The sequence below is a fragment of the Salvelinus namaycush genome, chromosome 33 (assembly GCF_016432855.1).
Source record: "Salvelinus namaycush isolate Seneca chromosome 33, SaNama_1.0, whole genome shotgun sequence".
In the NCBI taxonomy this organism is placed as follows: Eukaryota; Metazoa; Chordata; class Actinopteri; order Salmoniformes; family Salmonidae; genus Salvelinus; species Salvelinus namaycush.
In genome coordinates, this window is record NC_052339.1 from 25,032 (window position 1) to 45,156 (window position 20,125).

Below are 20,125 nucleotides of genomic sequence, written 5' to 3' on the forward strand. Positions count from 1 at the left end.
CTAACGTTTAAAATTGAGCGTTTGAAAATGGCATCGTGAGGTCCTCTTCGCGCAATGTTCAGCGTCGAAAGGAAGGCTCCTCTCGCTCCTTGGCCTTTTATAACCTCTGAGAGCTACGCAGCAAGCCCATTCCACTTCTCATTGGTTACTGACATCCAGGGGAAGGCGGGTGCAGTTCATGTCGTTCCATAGGATATACACAGACTTTTAAAACTGATCTGAAATCAGAGCTTCGCTCTCAGACCATCGCAGTACCTGTCATGGATTTCGCTGTAGAAAGAGTTCTGGGTCACCCACAGACAAAATTCCAACGGCTATAGAAACTAGAGAGTGTTTTCTATCCAATAGAATTAATAATATGCATATTGTACGAGCAAGAATTGAGCATGAGGCAGTTTAATTTGGCGACACCCAGAAATAAAAAATGCTAACTGCGCCCCCTATTGACAAAAGGTTAACACTTCCCTCATCTCTAACTGTTATTGTGGTATCGTCTGCGTATTGATGAATTAAACTAAAACCTCCTTGCGGAGTCTCTACACAATTTATAAAATGATCTTTTTTAAGGTATGCCGCTAAGGGTTCTACCGATAAAACAAACAATTTATGCTGATAAAGGGCACCCCTGTCTCACTGATCTCTCAAGAATAAAAGAATCTGTTAAAACCCCATTACATTTTACCCTACTTTTTGCCTTTCTATATAATAATTTTATCCATCCTATTATTCTATTTCCAAACCCATATTTTTCCAGTACCCTAAACATAAAATCATGTTCCACCCTGTCAAAAGCTTTATTAAAATCTATACTTAAAACAATTCCCCCTCTCTTATCGCTATTCATTTTATTTATCACATCTCTAAGTGTAATAATGGTATCACCTATATCTCTTCCAGGCACACTATAATTTTGTGTAGGTGCTATAATATCATTTAAAACCATCTTCATCCTATTTGCCAGTATCTTAGCTAAAATCTTATAATCTGAGTTTAATAAACTAATTGGCCTATAATTTTCCAGTTTCAATTTGCTCCCCTTATTTTTATATAAAATCGATATCAGCCCTGTCACCATGGAGTCTGAAACAGTATTATTATCTTCCATATATTGATACACTTCCAATAAAATCGGTGCTAAAAAACTTTCATACATTTTATAAAACTCTGCAATTAGTCCATCTACTCCAGGACTTTTATTTATTTGTAAACCCTTAATTGCATCTTTCACTTCATCCACTGTTATCTTCCTATCACATATTTGCTTATCCTCAACACCAATTTGCACATCCACACTACCTAAAATCTCCTTTACACACCCCTCATCCACCTCCCCTTTCTTAAATAAATCCTTATAAAAATTCTGTACAGTTTCTAATATCTCAACATAATCATTTACCACTTCACCCTTTACATTTTCAATCTCACTAATATATGATTTCGTCTGTTTAGTTTTCTCTAAACCAAGAAAAAAAGACGTACATTTCTCCCCTTCCAAAACATACTTTGCCCTACTTCTAATAGATGCACCCTTACACTTATCTATTTCACATTTGCTCAATTGTGTCTTTAAATCTAAAAACCTTTCAATATTATAAATAGGCTCAATATCACATTTCCTCATTTCTTCATTCAATTTTGCTCTTAAATAATTTTCTTCTCTTGTCATCCTACTCCTCTTCTTCCTTGCATATCTAATACTAAAAACTTTTATTTTTTTCTTTACATTTTCCCACCACTGGCACTTATCATTCCCTTTTTGCTTATCCTCCATTTCATGTTCTATCAAAGATTTAAGTTGTTTCCCATATTCCTCATCACCTAGATACCCTGCATTCATACACCAAATTCCCCCCCCCCTTTCCTTTCCTTATCTAACCCCACCGAAAATGTTAACCCAGCATGATCACTAAAAGTTGTAAAAATATACTTAATATCCTTCATAAAATTCCTTAACCCTTCATTTACTAAAACCAGATCTATCCGTGTCTGTTTCAACTCCCCTAAAACCACCTGCCTTCTAGAAAATCCTCTCTTGTTCGGATTCTCGTCCCTCCATATATCAATCAAACTGTTTTCAAACATAATCTTCCTTAAAACCCCCCTAGATACGTCACTTCTAAAAATAGCTCCCCTTGTCATATCTAGTCTATTCATTTTAACATTAAAATCCCCAACTAAAATACAGTTACCCTTGCACCATTTCCCTAATTCTAAAAAATAAATTCCTTCTCTCTATCTCATTATTCGGCGCATAAATATTTATAACCCTAAAAACCTTATTCAAAATCCAAAATTAAAATCCTCCCATTATTATCATTATATATCTTCTTCACATTTTCTACTATATCCTTCCTTAATAAAATTGCAACCCCACTTGAATTCCCCCTGCCATTGTTTACATAAATAAAATCCCTCCTTATTTTTTGTACTTCTAAAACACATACATTATCCCAGTGCGTCTCTTGAATACATAAAATATCTGAATTCTTCATTTGTACTATTCTATTAAATTTTCCCATTGTTCTCAAACCATTTGCATTTATTGACATTATATTGACCATTCTAATAAATAATAATAAAATATAATTTCATTATCCTCTACCTGTTATCCAGTTTCTTTCCTCTTCCACCCTTTCTTTCCCCCTCCTCCCGCCGCTTTCCTCTTCCTGTATCCTCCCCTCGTTCTTTCAATCTTTTCCCCATCATCCGTGTCCGATATCTCCTCCAAGTCCATTTTATCCAGCCAACTCAACTTCTTGACATCCACATCCGTTGTGCTCCCCGTGTTCATCTCCGTTTCTGGTATAGTCGTTGTGCTCCCCGTGTTCATCTCCGTCTCTGGTATTGTCATCGTTGTGCTCCCCGTGTTCATCTCCGTCTCATGTATAGCCGTCGTTGTGCTCCCCGTGTTCATTTCCGTTTCTGTTATTGTCATCAAACCCAAAACCATTTCTTCACCACCCGAGGTACTTGTTAGTGCTGTGCTTTCCCCCAAAACCTGTGAGCCCCGTGCTTCCCCCCAGTCCACTCCCCCCCTCCTCCTGAAAACTCCATCCTCTTATTTCTGAATCCATACTGCTCCCAATTTCATTCATCTTCTGGTCCTTCTTCTCCCTTCTTCCTTCCTCCGTCTCTCCACCACGTCCTCTCTTCCATCTTCTTCTCCTTCTTGCGACAATACAACTGCTTCCTCGAATAGTACTTGACTCCCCTCTTCAGCCATAACCTCTCCACAGTTGCACTCCGCCAATCTCTTTCTGCATCCACCACAAAAATTCCTTTCCTTCTCTCCGACACATTCTCTCGCATAATGGCCTTGATTGCCGCACTTGAAACACTTAAATTCAGGGCAGTCTTTAACTATGTGCCCCGGTTGAATACACAATCGACAAACTCTGACCTGTTTGTCATGAATTACCCTGAAGTATTCTGCTCCCTCCAGCGTCTCAATTCTTGTAGAATATGGCAATGATTTAACTTTTTCTGTGAATTTTACCTTGCAAAATCTTGTCCCGTCAACCACCTCCGTTCCTGGCCAAACTCTCCTCCTTATCTCCGAGACGGCCTTTACTCCCCAGCTACTCAGCTTGCCCAGTATCACACTATCTTCTATGTATACTGGGAGATTCATGAAAGACACCACCAATTCTTTCACATTCATATCTCTCGCCATAATCCTGGTGTCCTTTATCCGTAATCCATCCATTAGACGTTCTTTTCCTTTTCCGTTTCTCATCGTAATTTCATACTTCTTATCCCCTTTCATTCGGCATCCCACCACCTCTCCACACACCTCCTTAATTGCTCGTAGTAGTTCCATTGTCGTCACCTTTTATTCTCCTACCAACTCAATTGCCACCGTGTATTCTTTGCCATATTTCATTCCTCCTTTATCTTCATTTTTCTTCCGTTGCGCATTTTCGTTGTCCTTGTCCATTCCGTTTGTCGTTGCCATGTTGTCCCTCATAGTAAATCAAAAAATGAATCCAAAAAAAGCTCTCCCCCAAGCAGCAAAACTGCAAGGGGGGAAAACTAACCAAACTTAAAACTATTCAAATGAAAAAAACAATAAATTATATAGCAAAATCCAAAAAAATAAACAAAAATAGCTCTCGAGCAAACACTCTCAAGCAAACACTCAAACACTCGCACCTGTCGTCACTTCTCCAATCAGGAAGTGCTCACTCAGGCTGGTAAGGCCGTAAGCGAATGAAACAATTCTTGGTACACCATATAAAGTCAAAGTGAGTCTGATAAACAGACATTGCATTTTCACCAATTAGATAAGCAGCTTGAACTTTGGGTCACTCAAAAAGTGGAAGAAAATACATATTCTCCACAGTAGTTTTACTTATCTCTTCATCTACTTCAACCACATTATCATATATAGCCTGAAATGGAAGAAACCCAGGAATTACCTCATATGCTATGTCACCTAATCTGCCTCATTCCAGCCCTCATAAAATATTTACAAAACAACATCATATTATTGCACTTTATCTTTGGATTTAAAAATATCGGCTGATTTAAAATATTTTCTAAAATGGTACATTCATAATAAATATTTGGTAAAAACTGCCCCCAAGCCTCAAACACTTCTCTGTAAAACAAAGGTATATTACCTAACATTTCCTTCTTCATACTCATCAATAAACCATTGTCCCCATCCTCCCAACCTCCTGCAAATACAAATACAAAAACCTTTTCCACCCATAATCCAATTCACCAAATAAATATTTCCGTACCATTTTTACTCTAATTGCTGTTTTCCTTACACTTAAATCTACCAACTTCAAACCCCCCTCCTCATAACCTGCAATCAAAGTTTTAAAAGCTATTTTCACCCCCTTCCCATCCCATAAAAAATCAACTACAATCTTATTCATTTCAGATAAAACCCATTCTGGCATATCCAAAACATTCATTACATAAATAAAAATTGACATCAACAATGAATTTATTACAATGACTTTCCCTTTTAACTTCTTATGGCTGCAGGGGGCGTATTGAGTAGCCAGATAAAATGTGCCCATTTCAAACGGCCTCGTACTCAATTCTTGCTCGTACAATATGCATATTATTATTACTATTGGATAGAAAACACTCTCTAGTTTCTAAAACCGTTTGAATTATTTCTCTGAGTGAAACAGAACTCATTCTGCAGCACTTTTCCTGACCAGGAAGTGGAATGTCAGAAATATATGCTCTGTTCAACTTCCTGCCTATACATGGTCATGATACGTAAGAGTCTACGTACACTTCATATACCTTCCCCTGGTTGGTCAACAGGCGGTGAGAGATTTTTTTTTGTGTTTATCTTGGTCTAAGGTGGAATAAAAGCTCTTTCTTTGACGTGACCGTCCACTTCCTGTTTCTGGAGCGCGCAAAGGGGACATGGATTTGGCTTCTTTTTAGCTGTCGTTATGAACGACTAACATCTCCGTCTTAGATTTTATTTGATACATGTGACCATATCATCGTAAAGTATGTTTTTTCAATATATTTTAATCAGATTATTGAAATTTTTTCGGGAGTTTTGCCGTGTTCCGTTCTCTGACTTTGTTGTCGTTGGAGAGATCCGTGCCACTCGGCTAGTGTGCATGCTAAATGAAGAGGGATATTTGCCGTTCCAGATCAAAACAACGACTGTTCTGGACAAAGGACACCTTGTCCAACATTCTGACGGAAGATCACCAAAAGTAAGAAACATTTTATGATGCTATTTCTAATATCTGTCGTGCATGTGAACTGGTCGTGGGCGCCCAAGTGTTTCTGGCTATTGTGGCTACGCTAATATAGCGCTACATTTTGTTTTCGCTGTAAAACATTTAATAAATCGGAAATATTGTCTGGAATCACAAGATGCCTGTCTTTCAATTGCTGTACACTATGTATTTTTCAGAAATGTTTTATGATGAGTAATTAGGTATTTGACGTTGGTGTCTGTAAATATTATGGCTGCTTTCGGTGCAATTTCTGATTGTAGCTGAAATGTAAACTATGATTTATACCTGAAATATGCACATTTTTCGAACAAAACATATGCTATACAATAAATATGTTATCAGACTGTCATCTGATGAAGTTTTTTCTTGGTTAGTGGCTATTTATTTCTTTATTTGGTCGAATTTGTGATAGCTACTGATGGAGTATGAAACTGTTGGAGTAAAAAAAAGTGGTGTCTTTTGCTAACGTGGTTAGCTAATAGATTTATGTTGGCTTGATTCACAAGATGTGTACCTTTCATATGCTGTATTGGACTTGTTAATGTGTGAAAGTTAAATATTTAAAAAAAATATCTTTTGAATTTCGCGCCCTGCACTTTGAGCTGGCTGTTGTCATAAGTGTACCGGTGTCGGGCTGCCGCCATAAAAGGTTAATTTCAAAGACCTCCCCCTCCACATATTTACCACCTTTCTAACTTTATTTATTACACCACTCCATGTCAAATGCCTAGCTTCCATTTCCTTCACCCCTAAAAACACTCCTAACACCTTAAAATAATCTTTAACCACTTTAAAAGGAAAATTCCCCTCACTAATCTTCCCAATATACATTACTACTGACTTCTCCATGTTAACCTTTGCACCCGATGCTTGTCCATATACTTTAAAACACTCCATCACCCTTTTTACACTACCCTCATCTCTAACTGTTATAGTGGTATCATCTGCGTATTGATGAATCAAACTAAAACCTCCTTGCGGAGTCTGTACACAATTTATAAGATTATCTTTTTTAAGAAATGCTGCTAAAGGTTCTACCAATAAAACGAATAATAAAGCTGATAAAGGGCACCCCTGTCTCACAGATCTCTCAAGAATAAAAGAATCAGTTAAAACCCCATTACATTTCACCCTACTTTTTGCCTTCTTATATAATAATTTTATCCATCCTATTATTCTATTACCAAAACCATATTTATCCATTACCCTAAACATAAAATCATGTTCCACCCTATCAAAAGCTTCATTTAAATCTATGCTTAAAACAATTCCCCCCATCTTATCATGATTCATTTTATTTATCACATCTCTAATTGTATTAATTGTATCAGCAATATCTCTCCCAGGCACACTATAATTCTGTGTAGGTGCTATAATATCATTTAAAACTTGCTTCATTCTATTTGCCAGTATCTTAGCTAAAATCTTATAATCCGAATTTAATAAACTAATTGGCCTATAATTCTCCAGTTTTAATTTGCTCCCCTTATTTTTATATAAAATCGTTATCAGCCCTGTCACCATAGATTCTGAAACACTATTATTCTCCTCCATATATTGATAAACTTCCAATAAAATAGGTGCTAAAAAACTGGCATATATTTTATAAAACTCTGCAATTATTCCATCTACTCCAGGACTCTTATTTACTTGTAAACCCTTAATCGCATCTTTAACTTCATTCACTGTTATCTTCCCATCACACATTTGCTTATCCTCTACATCAATTTGCACATCCACACTATCCAATATCTCCTTTACACACCCCTCATCCAGCTCCCCTTTCTTAAATAAATCCTTATAAAAATTCTGCACTGTTTCTAATACCTCTACATAATCATTGACAACTTCACCCTTTACATTTTCGATCTCTCTAATATATGTTCTCCTCTGTTTATTCTTCTCTAAACCAAGAAAAAATGAAGTACATTTCTCCCCCTCCAAAACATACTTTTCCTAACTTCTTATAATTGCACCCTTACACTTATCTATTTCATATTTACTCAATTGTGCTTTTAATTGCAAAAACTATTCTATATTATAATTAGGTTCACTGTCACACTTCCTAATTTCTTCATCCAATTTAGCTCTCAACTCATTTTCTTCTCTTTTCATCCTACCTCTCTTTTTCCTTGCATATCTTATACTAAAAACTTTTATTTTTTCCTTAACCTTATCCCACCATAAACACTTATCATTCTCCATTTCACATGCTATCAAAGATTTAAGTTGTTTCCCATATTCCTCATCTCCTAAATACCCTGCATTCATACACCATATTCCACCCCCTGTTCTTTCCTTATCTAAACCCACTGAAAATGTTAAACCTGCATGATCACTAAAAGTTGTAAAAACATACTTAATATCTTTCATAAAATTCCTTAAACCTTCTTTTACTAAAACCAGATCTATCCTCGTTTGTTTCAAATCACCTAAAACCACCTGCCTTCTAGAAAATTCCCTTTTTTCTGGATTTTCCTCTCTCCATATATCAATCATTCCTTTTTCTAACCCCCCTAGATACATCACTTCTAAAAATAGCTCCTCTCAGTCTATCCATTTTAACATTAAAATCCCCAACTACAATACAGTTTCCCTCACACCATTTTCCTATTTCTAAAACTAAATCTTTGCGCTCTATTACAGTATTAGGCGCATAAATATTTATAATTCTAAAAACCCTACTCATATATTCAAAATCTAAAATTAAAATCCTCCCATTATTATCATTATATATATGTTTCACATTATCCACCACATCCTTCCTCAATAAAATAGCAACCCCACTTGAATTCCCCCTGCCATTGTTAACAAAAATAAAATCTCTCCATATTTTTTTTACTTCTAAAATACATACATTGTCCCAATGTGTTTCTTGCAGGCATAAAATATCCGAATTCTTCATTTTAACTATTCTTTGAAAATTTTCCATTGTTCTTAAACCATTCGCATTGATTGACATAAAATTAACCATTCCAATAAATAATAAAAAAATATATATATTTTCTCATTATCCTCTACCTTTTGTCATGTTTTCTTCCTTTTCCGTCCTTTTTCAACTCCAACGCCGCTTTCCTCTTCCTGTAGCCTCCCCTTGTTCTATCAATCTTTTCCATGTCTTCTGAATCTGAAATTGACTCTAAATCCATCTCTTCCAACCAACTCGAATTCTCCTTTCCTGTGCCTGTTGTGCTGCCTGTATCCATTTGCGTCTCCTCCCCTGTCAGCATCCCACTCCCCTCCACTTCACCTCCTTCCGAGGCACCCACATAGCCCGAGGCCCCCCCCCAAAATCTGTGAGTCCCCAGTGCCTCCTCCTGAAAACTCCCTCTTCTTATTTCTGAATCCATACTGCCCCCTATTTCATCCGTCTTCTGTTCCATCTTCTCCCCTCTTCTTTTCTCCGTCTCTCCACCCCCCACCACGTCCTCTCCTCCATCGTCTTCTTCTGCTCGGGGTGATACATCAGCCTCCACAAAAAGATCCTGGCTCCCCTCCTCATTCACAACCTCTCCACAGTTGCACTCGTCAGCTCTCATGCGACATCCTTCGCAAAATGCCCTTTCCTTTCCACCTACACATTCTCTTGCATAATGCCCTTGCTTCCCACACTTATAACATTTAAATTCAGGGCAGTCCTTCACAATATGCCCAGGCTGAATACAAAGCCTACAAACTCTGACCTGCTTATCATGTATAACTCTAAAGTACTCTCCACCTTCAAGCGTGTCAAACTTTGTAGAGTACGGCAATGATTTCACAGTATCAGTAAATTTTACTTTGCAGTATCTCGTGCCATCTGCTATATCCGTGCCTGGCCAAACTCTCCTCCTGATTTCAGAGACTGCTGATACACCCCAGCTACATAGGTTGGTCAATATAGCACTGTCTTCCATATATACAGGCAGATTCATGAAAGAGACTATAAGTTAATTGGAAACTATATCTCTTGCTATAATTCTTGTTTCTTTAATCATGAAGCCATCCATTAAGCGCTCTTTTCCTTTTCCATTTCTCATCGTGACCTCGTACTTTCTTTCTCCTTTTACTCTACATCCCACCACCTCCCCACACACCTTTAATCGCACGGAGCAATTCCATCGTTGTGACTTTATCTTCTCCCATCAACTCCACTGCCACCGTAAATTATTTTCCATATTTTATTCCTCCTTCATCTCCATGTTTCTTCCGTTGAGCATTTTCTTTGTCCTTGTCCTTTCCATTAGCCATTGCCATGTTGTCCGTCATAGTCAAACAAAAATGAGACCAAAAACCTCTCCCCCAAGCAGCAAAACTGCAAAGGGGGAAAAAAAACGAAGCAAACTTAAATGTATTCAAATGCACAAATCGAAATTCAACTTCAAAAAACGTTGAAAAATAACCAAAAAAGCTCTCAAGCAAACACTCTCAAGCAAACAAACACTCACAGCTCAATCACCTGCACCTGTCTCACTTTCCAAACAGGAAGTGCTCACTCAGGTCTGGTAAGGCTGTAAGCGAATGAAACAATTCTTGGTACACCATATAAAGTCAAAGTGAGTCTGATAAACAGACATTGCATTTTCACCAATTAGATAAGCAGCTTGAACTTTGGGTCACTCAAAAAGTGGAAGAAATGACATGTACTGTAGCATCAAATGCTTACGACAAGGCAGTGTTGCTGATGAAATAATGCAAGAGCACACCCTAGTGGACAAAATGCTTACAGCACCTGTTATTCCCAGGTGGTCTCCCATGCAAGTACTAACCAGGCCCAACCCTGCTTAGCTTCCAAGATCAGACACGATAGGGCGTATTTTTAAAAAAATTGTATCTTTTATTATGAAAACCAAACCATTTTTACAACATTCAGTCAATAATAAACATGGATGAACAATTCACCCTTTTTTCAAAAACAGAAAATGAAAAGAAAAACAATTAATATCACAATCCTTCACTAAAACCAATTAATAATTAAAAACAAGTTTTCCATTCGACTCAATTTCAATAAAATTGCTCCCCCACACAAACAATTTTTCAAAATTACATCCACCATATTTATATATTACTTCTATATCTTTCTCTAAAATACTTCTAAATAAAACCTCCACGCTCACAATTTTCCCTTCATAATGTCCCAAATTCCTTCTTAGTCTTACAGCGTATCTGGCATGACTAAGAACAAAATTCATCAAATTAAAATTAAAAACGTAGCTTTTCCCAGTTAAACCAAAAAGAAACAACCTCCTCCACTCCACCCCAGCAACAATCTCTTCTCCCCAATGTTGTACTAAAATCCCCTTTAAAAACTTATGAAACTCTTCTAATCTACTACATTCAACAAAAAAGTGCATAAAATTTTCCACCCCCGTACCACAAATATCACATTCTCTTTTAATATCTCTATTTATTTGATGTAAAACCACGTTCGTAAAAATCCCTATTATGTTTCAATTTAAAATCATTGTCTTCACATTCTATAGAATTATATTTTACATTTACATTCTTCCATATTGATTTCACATCTATATTTGCAAACACCCTAGACCACACTTTTCCCGAAGCAGGAGTTTTTATCTCTCTTAAAATACATTTTTCATAAACCTTTTTAACTTTCAAACCTGACAAATCATACTTCTTCCCATTACTTTCATAATATAAAACCGGTAAACCCCTAGCTCTTGTAGCCACCTCTTTATTTATTAAAACACCCCACTCCCCAGGAAGACATCCTAATATTCTCTTATACATGTTCTCCACAGTAGTTCTACTTATTTCATCATTTTCTTCAACCACATTATCAAATATTGCCTGACATGGAAGGAACCCCGGAATGACCTCATATAAAATGTCCCCAATCTGTCTCATCCCAGCCCTCATAAAATATTTACAAAACAACATCTTATTATTATACTGTATCTTGGGATTTAAAAAAATTGGCTGATTTAAAATATTGTTTAAAATGGTACACTCATAATAAATATTTGGTAAAAACTCCCCCCAAGCCTCAAACACTTCTCTATAAAACAAAGGTATATTACCTAACATTTCCTTTTTCATACACATCAATAAACCATTGTCCCCCATCCTCCCAACTTCCTGCAAATACTCCTTAAAAAATCTTTTCCATCCATAATCTAATTCACCATATAAATATTTACGTACCATTTTGACTCTAATTGCTGTTTTCCTCACATTTAAATCCACCAACTTCAAACCCCCCTCCTCATAACCTGCAATCAATGTTTTAAAAGCTATTTTCACCCCCTTCCCTTCCCATAAAAAATCTACTACAATTTTATTCATTTCAGATAAAACCCATTCTGGCATATCCAAAACATTCATTACATAAATAAAAATTGACATCAACAATGAATTTATGACAATTACTTTCCCTTTTAATTTCAAAGACCTCCCCCTCCACATATTTACCACCTTCCTAACTTTGTTTATAACTCCACTCCATGTCAGATCCCTAGCTTCCTGTTCCTTCACCCCTAAAAACACACCTAACACCTTAAAATAATAATTTACCATTTTAAAAGGAAAAGTCCCCTCATTAATCTTCCCAACATACATTATTACTGACTTCTCCATATTCACTTTTGCTCCTGAGGCTTGCTCATATACTTTAAAACACTCCATCACCCTTTTAACTTTTACCGCCTCAGAAACCCGGATCCGGGATCACCCCCCACCCCCCCCACACTGATTAGCATCACTAGCATAGCGTCACATTTAAATAGTAGCATCTAAATATCATTAAATCACAAGTCCAAGACACCAAATGAAAGATACAGATCTTGTGAATAAAGTCACCATTTCAGATTTTTAAAATGTTTTACAGGGAAGACAAAATATGTAAATCTATTAGCTAATCATGTTAGCAAAAGACACAATTTTTCTTTGTCCACCATTTTTTCTCAACACCAGTAGCTATCACCAATTCGGCTAAACTAAGATATTGATAGCCACTAACCAAGAAAAAACCTCATCAGATGACAGTCTGATAACATATTTATGGTATAGGATAGGTTTTGTTAGAAAAATGTGCATATTTCAGGTATAAATCATAGTTTGCCATTGCAGCCAGCATCACAAATCTCACCAAAGCTCCTAGAATTACTACACAGAGCAACGTGTATTACCAATTTACTCATCATAAAACATTTCTTAAAAATACACAGCACATAGCAATGGAAAGACACAGATCTTGTGAATTCAGACAACATTTCAGATTTTCTAAGTGTTTTACGGCGAAAACACAATGAATCGTTATATTAGCATACCACATATGCAAACGTTACCAGAGCATTGATTCTAGCCAAAGAGAGCGATAACTCAACATCGCCAAAATATATTAATTTTTTCACTAACCTTCTCAGAATTCTTCAGATGACACTCCTGTAACATCATATTACACAATCCATATAGAGTTTGATCGAAAATGTGCATATTTAGCGGCACAAATCGTGCTTACACAATGGAAATAGTGTTCAACTACTCAAGCAATCTGCCCGGCGCCATTTTGAAAATACAAATATTTTTATCAAAAACTATTCATAAACTTGACTAAAAAAATACAGGTTGGACATGAAATGAAAGATGTATTAGTTATTAATGCAACCGCAGAGTTAGATTTTTAAAATTAACAGCCAGACTAGTGCCGCAATAACGGCATCACTATTCACCATTATTGAGTTTACATTTTTCCACATAAAAACGGAATAACATCATAAATAGCTCTTACTTTTCGACGAGCTTCCATCAGAATCTTGCCATGGTGGTTCTTTGTCCAAAAGAATCGTTGCTTGGTTGTAAAACGTTGCATTCAACTTCTGATATAGCAGCTAACAGTAGCTAACCATAGCTATTTTGCCCCAACGTGTCCAAATCCTCAAGGCGCAATACTGAGGAAATTCCGAAAAATAGCAATATACTCGCATAATCTGATATAACTCGGTTTAAAATAGCTTCGTTATGATGCTTCTAACACCTATGTCTAATTAAATTACAGACGGATACATCTAACGTTTAAAATTGAGCGTTTGAAAATGGCATCGTGAGGTCCTCTTCGCGCAATGTTCAGCGTCGAAAGGAAGGCTCCTCTCGCTCCTTGGCCTTTTATAACCTCTGAGAGCTACGCAGCAAGCCCATTCCACTTCTCATTGGTTACTGACATCCAGGGGAAGGCGGGTGCAGTTCATGTCGTTCCATAGGATATACACAGACTTTTAAAACTGATCTGAAATCAGAGCTTCGCTCTCAGACCATCGCAGTACCTGTCATGGATTTCGCTGTAGAAAGAGTTCTGGGTCACCCACAGACAAAATTCCAACGGCTATAGAAACTAGAGAGTGTTTTCTATCCAATAGAATTAATAATATGCATATTGTACGAGCAAGAATTGAGCATGAGGCAGTTTAATTTGGCGACACCCAGAAATAAAAAATGCTAACTGCGCCCCCTATTGACAAAAGGTTAACACTTCCCTCATCTCTAACTGTTATTGTGGTATCGTCTGCGTATTGATGAATTAAACTAAAACCTCCTTGCGGAGTCTCTACACAATTTATAAAATGATCTTTTTTAAGGTATGCCGCTAAGGGTTCTACCGATAAAACAAACAATTTATGCTGATAAAGGGCACCCCTGTCTCACTGATCTCTCAAGAATAAAAGAATCTGTTAAAACCCCATTACATTTTACCCTACTTTTTGCCTTTCTATATAATAATTTTATCCATCCTATTATTCTATTTCCAAACCCATATTTTTCCAGTACCCTAAACATAAAATCATGTTCCACCCTGTCAAAAGCTTTATTAAAATCTATACTTAAAACAATTCCCCCTCTCTTATCGCTATTCATTTTATTTATCACATCTCTAAGTGTAATAATGGTATCACCTATATCTCTTCCAGGCACACTATAATTTTGTGTAGGTGCTATAATATCATTTAAAACCATCTTCATCCTATTTGCCAGTATCTTAGCTAAAATCTTATAATCTGAGTTTAATAAACTAATTGGCCTATAATTTTCCAGTTTCAATTTGCTCCCCTTATTTTTATATAAAATCGATATCAGCCCTGTCACCATGGAGTCTGAAACAGTATTATTATCTTCCATATATTGATACACTTCCAATAAAATCGGTGCTAAAAAACTTTCATACATTTTATAAAACTCTGCAATTAGTCCATCTACTCCAGGACTTTTATTTATTTGTAAACCCTTAATTGCATCTTTCACTTCATCCACTGTTATCTTCCTATCACATATTTGCTTATCCTCAACACCAATTTGCACATCCACACTACCTAAAATCTCCTTTACACACCCCTCATCCACCTCCCCTTTCTTAAATAAATCCTTATAAAAATTCTGTACAGTTTCTAATATCTCAACATAATCATTTACCACTTCACCCTTTACATTTTCAATCTCACTAATATATGATTTCGTCTGTTTAGTTTTCTCTAAACCAAGAAAAAAAGACGTACATTTCTCCCCTTCCAAAACATACTTTGCCCTACTTCTAATAGATGCACCCTTACACTTATCTATTTCACATTTGCTCAATTGTGTCTTTAAATCTAAAAACCTTTCAATATTATAAATAGGCTCAATATCACATTTCCTCATTTCTTCATTCAATTTTGCTCTTAAATAATTTTCTTCTCTTGTCATCCTACTCCTCTTCTTCCTTGCATATCTAATACTAAAAACTTTTATTTTTTTCTTTACATTTTCCCACCACTGGCACTTATCATTCCCTTTTTGCTTATCCTCCATTTCATGTTCTATCAAAGATTTAAGTTGTTTCCCATATTCCTCATCACCTAGATACCCTGCATTCATACACCAAATTCCCCCCCCCCTTTCCTTTCCTTATCTAACCCCACCGAAAATGTTAACCCAGCATGATCACTAAAAGTTGTAAAAATATACTTAATATCCTTCATAAAATTCCTTAACCCTTCATTTACTAAAACCAGATCTATCCGTGTCTGTTTCAACTCCCCTAAAACCACCTGCCTTCTAGAAAATCCTCTCTTGTTCGGATTCTCGTCCCTCCATATATCAATCAAACTGTTTTCAAACATAATCTTCCTTAAAACCCCCCTAGATACGTCACTTCTAAAAATAGCTCCCCTTGTCATATCTAGTCTATTCATTTTAACATTAAAATCCCCAACTAAAATACAGTTACCCTTGCACCATTTCCCTAATTCTAAAAAATAAATTCCTTCTCTCTATCTCATTATTCGGCGCATAAATATTTATAACCCTAAAAACCTTATTCAAAATCCAAAATTAAAATCCTCCCATTATTATCATTATATATCTTCTTCACATTTTCTACTATATCCTTCCTTAATAAAATTGCAACCCCACTTGAATTCCCCCTGCCATTGTTTACATAAATAAAATCCCTCCTTATTTTTTGTACTTCTAAAACACATACATTATCCCAGTGCGTCTCTTGAATACATAAAATATCTGAATTCTTCATTTGTACTATTCTATTAAATTTTCCCATTGTTCTCAAACCATTTGCATTTATTGACATTATATTGACCATTCTAATAAAATAATAAAATATAATTTCATTATCCTCTACCTGTTATCCAGTTTCTTTCCTCTTCCACCCTTTCTTTCCCCCTCCTCCCGCCGCTTTCCTCTTCCTGTATCCTCCCCTCGTTCTTTCAATCTTTTCCCCATCATCCGTGTCCGATATCTCCTCCAAGTCCATTTTATCCAGCCAACTCAACTTCTTGACATCCACATCCGTTGTGCTCCCCGTGTTCATCTCCGTTTCTGGTATAGTCGTTGTGCTCCCCGTGTTCATCTCCGTCTCTGGTATTGTCATCGTTGTGCTCCCCGTGTTCATCTCCGTCTCATGTATAGCCGTCGTTGTGCTCCCCGTGTTCATTTCCGTTTCTGTTATTGTCATCAAACCCAAAACCATTTCTTCACCACCCGAGGTACTTGTTAGTGCTGTGCTTTCCCCCAAAACCTGTGAGCCCCGTGCTTCCCCCCAGTCCACTCCCCCCCTCCTCCTGAAAACTCCATCCTCTTATTTCTGAATCCATACTGCTCCCAATTTCATTCATCTTCTGGTCCTTCTTCTCCCTTCTTCCTTCCTCCGTCTCTCCACCACGTCCTCTCTTCCATCTTCTTCTCCTTCTTGCGACAATACAACTGCTTCCTCGAATAGTACTTGACTCCCCTCTTCAGCCATAACCTCTCCACAGTTGCACTCCGCCAATCTCTTTCTGCATCCACCACAAAAATTCCTTTCCTTCTCTCCGACACATTCTCTCGCATAATGGCCTTGATTGCCGCACTTGAAACACTTAAATTCAGGGCAGTCTTTAACTATGTGCCCCGGTTGAATACACAATCGACAAACTCTGACCTGTTTGTCATGAATTACCCTGAAGTATTCTGCTCCCTCCAGCGTCTCAATTCTTGTAGAATATGGCAATGATTTAACTTTTTCTGTGAATTTTACCTTGCAAAATCTTGTCCCGTCAACCACCTCCGTTCCTGGCCAAACTCTCCTCCTTATCTCCGAGACGGCCTTTACTCCCCAGCTACTCAGCTTGCCCAGTATCACACTATCTTCTATGTATACTGGGAGATTCATGAAAGACACCACCAATTCTTTCACATTCATATCTCTCGCCATAATCCTGGTGTCCTTTATCCGTAATCCATCCATTAGACGTTCTTTTCCTTTTCCTGTTCCTGTAGTACTACCGTCCCGTAGGGTTTCACTCCAGCCCTGTTCCTGTAGTACTACCGTCCTGTAGGGTTTCACTCCAACCCTGTTCCTGTAGTACTACCGTCCTGTAGGGTTTCACTCCAACCCTGTTCGTGGAGTACTACCGTCCTGTAGGGTTTCACTCCAACCCTGTTCCTGGAGTACTACCGTCCTGTAGGGTTTCACTCCAACCCTGTTCCTGTAGTACTACCGTCCTGTAGGGTTTCACTCCAACCCTGTTCCTGTAGTACTACCGTCCTGTAGTGTTTCACTCCAACCCTGTTCCTGGAGTACTACCGTCCTGTAGGGTTTCACTCCAACCCTGTTCCTGGAGTACTACCGTCCTGTAGGGTTTCACTCCAACCCTGTTCCTGTAGTACTACCGTCCTGTAGGGTTTCACTCCAACCCTGTTCCTGTAGTACTACCGTCCCGTAGGGTTTCACTCCAGCCCTGTTCCTGTAGTACTACCGTCCTGTAGATTTACACTCCAACCCTGTTCATGTAGTACTACCGTCCTGTAGGGTTTCACTCCAACCCTGTTCATGTAGTACTACCGTCCTGTAGATTTACACTCCAACCCTGTTCCTGTAGTACTACCGTCCTGTAGGGTTTCAATCCAACCCTGTTCCCTTTACCTACCATCCTAAAATCTCATTAGAAATGAGCTGTTTTTGGTGGTACAGTAATGTTATAGGCCTGCTACTGTAACGCTCGTCTGATGAAGAAGGAGTTGACCAAAGCACAGCGTCGTACGTGTTCATGATATTTATTTAAATCTGAACACTAGAACAAAAATAACAAAGCGAGAAACGAACAGTTCTGTAAGGTAACTAAAACTATACAGAAAACAACTACCCACAAACACAGGTGGAAAAAGGCTACCTAAGTATGATTCTCAATCAGAGACAACGATAGACAGCTGCCTCTGATTGAGAACCACACCCGGCCAAACACAAAGAAATAGAAAACATAGAAATAAATAAAATAGAATGCCCACCCTAGTCACACCCTGGCCTAACCAAATAGAGAATAAAAGCCTCTCTATGGCCAGGGCGTGACAGCGACGCTCTTCGGTTCTGTTATATAAAATAGTCATTAATCGTTATGTGATACATTGATTTAGCTTTGATCTAACTTTACTAAACCAGCCCCGTTGTGAGAAGTGATAATCTTCTATTTGTAATTATAATAACAAGTGATGAGTGGGACTATTAGATCGAGGCAACAGATCTTGATGAGGGTTATTTTAAACGACTGGAGCTTCCTGGTTCTAAAGGGACAGCGCTAAATAAACTTTGATTTGATTCGCTTGAACACATAGTTACAATTGACCCTATTACATATATATATAATTGACCCTATTACATATATATATAATTGACCCTATTACATATATATATAATTGACCCTATTACATATATATATATAATTGACCCTATTACAGAATGAATGGAAACAGAGGGCTGAACTATCAACTCATATAATGTATTAGTTTAGATTTAATTATCAATTGACCAATTAGTGAACGTAAATCATTACTACGTAGAATTGCAGGAAATTCGTTTTTAAACAGCCATCAAATCAATCCTTTGGTGTGGTGTATTCATGCACAGTAACGTTATATTCCTATATGTTGGTGTGGTGTATTCATGCACCTCAATAAACTAGAACCTCTATGCATTATTACCTCCAATTAGGCCCCTGACACAGCCTACCCTAACGGGCCCCACCCTGACACAGCCTACCCTAACGGGCCCCACCCTGACACAGCCTACCCTAACGGGCCCCACCCTGACACAGGCTACCCTAACGGGCCCTGCGTCTCAACCAACAGTCAATATAGGCTGAAGATCCCAAGCAGGGCTACAGCAACTTCCAGAGAGGGTCAGCCCCTCGGGCTTCATGGTGGCCACTGTGGTCCTCGGCACCCCCGAGGGGCCCCCGTGTTGATGGTCAGCATGGTGGATGTGTTGTTGCCTGACGGCGGCCCGTCAGGAAGTCCAGAATCCAGTTGCAGAGGGAGGTGTTCAATCCCAGGGCCCTGAACTATGTGATGCGCTTGAACGGCACTATGGGTGTTGAATGCTGAGCTGTAGTCAGTGAATAGCATTCTTACATAGGTGTTCCTTTAGTCCAGGTGGGTGAGGGCAGTGTGGAGTGCAATACAGATTGCGTCATCTGTGGATCTGTTGGGCTGGTATGCAAATTGGATTGGGTCCAGGGTGTTCTGGGGTGATGTTGTTGATGTTAGCCATGACCTGCCTTGCTAAGTATTTCATGGCTATACATGTGAGTTCTACTGGGTGATAGTCATTTAGGCAGCTTACCTTGGCGTTCTTGGGCACGAGGACGATGGTAGTGAGCTTGAAACAAGTTGGTATGACAGACCAGGTCTGGGATAGGTTGAAATTGTCAATGAAGACACTTGCCAGCTGGTCACTGCATTACATAGAAACACTGGATTTTCGTCTGTTATTTTTTTTCCCAGGTGAAGCTGGTTGAGAGAATGCCAAGAGTGTGCAAAGCTGTCATCAAGCCAAAGGGTGGCTACTTTGAAAGAATCTCAAATATAAAATATATTTTGATTTGTTTAACACAACATAATTCCATATGTGTTATTTCATTGTTTTAATGTCTTCACTATGA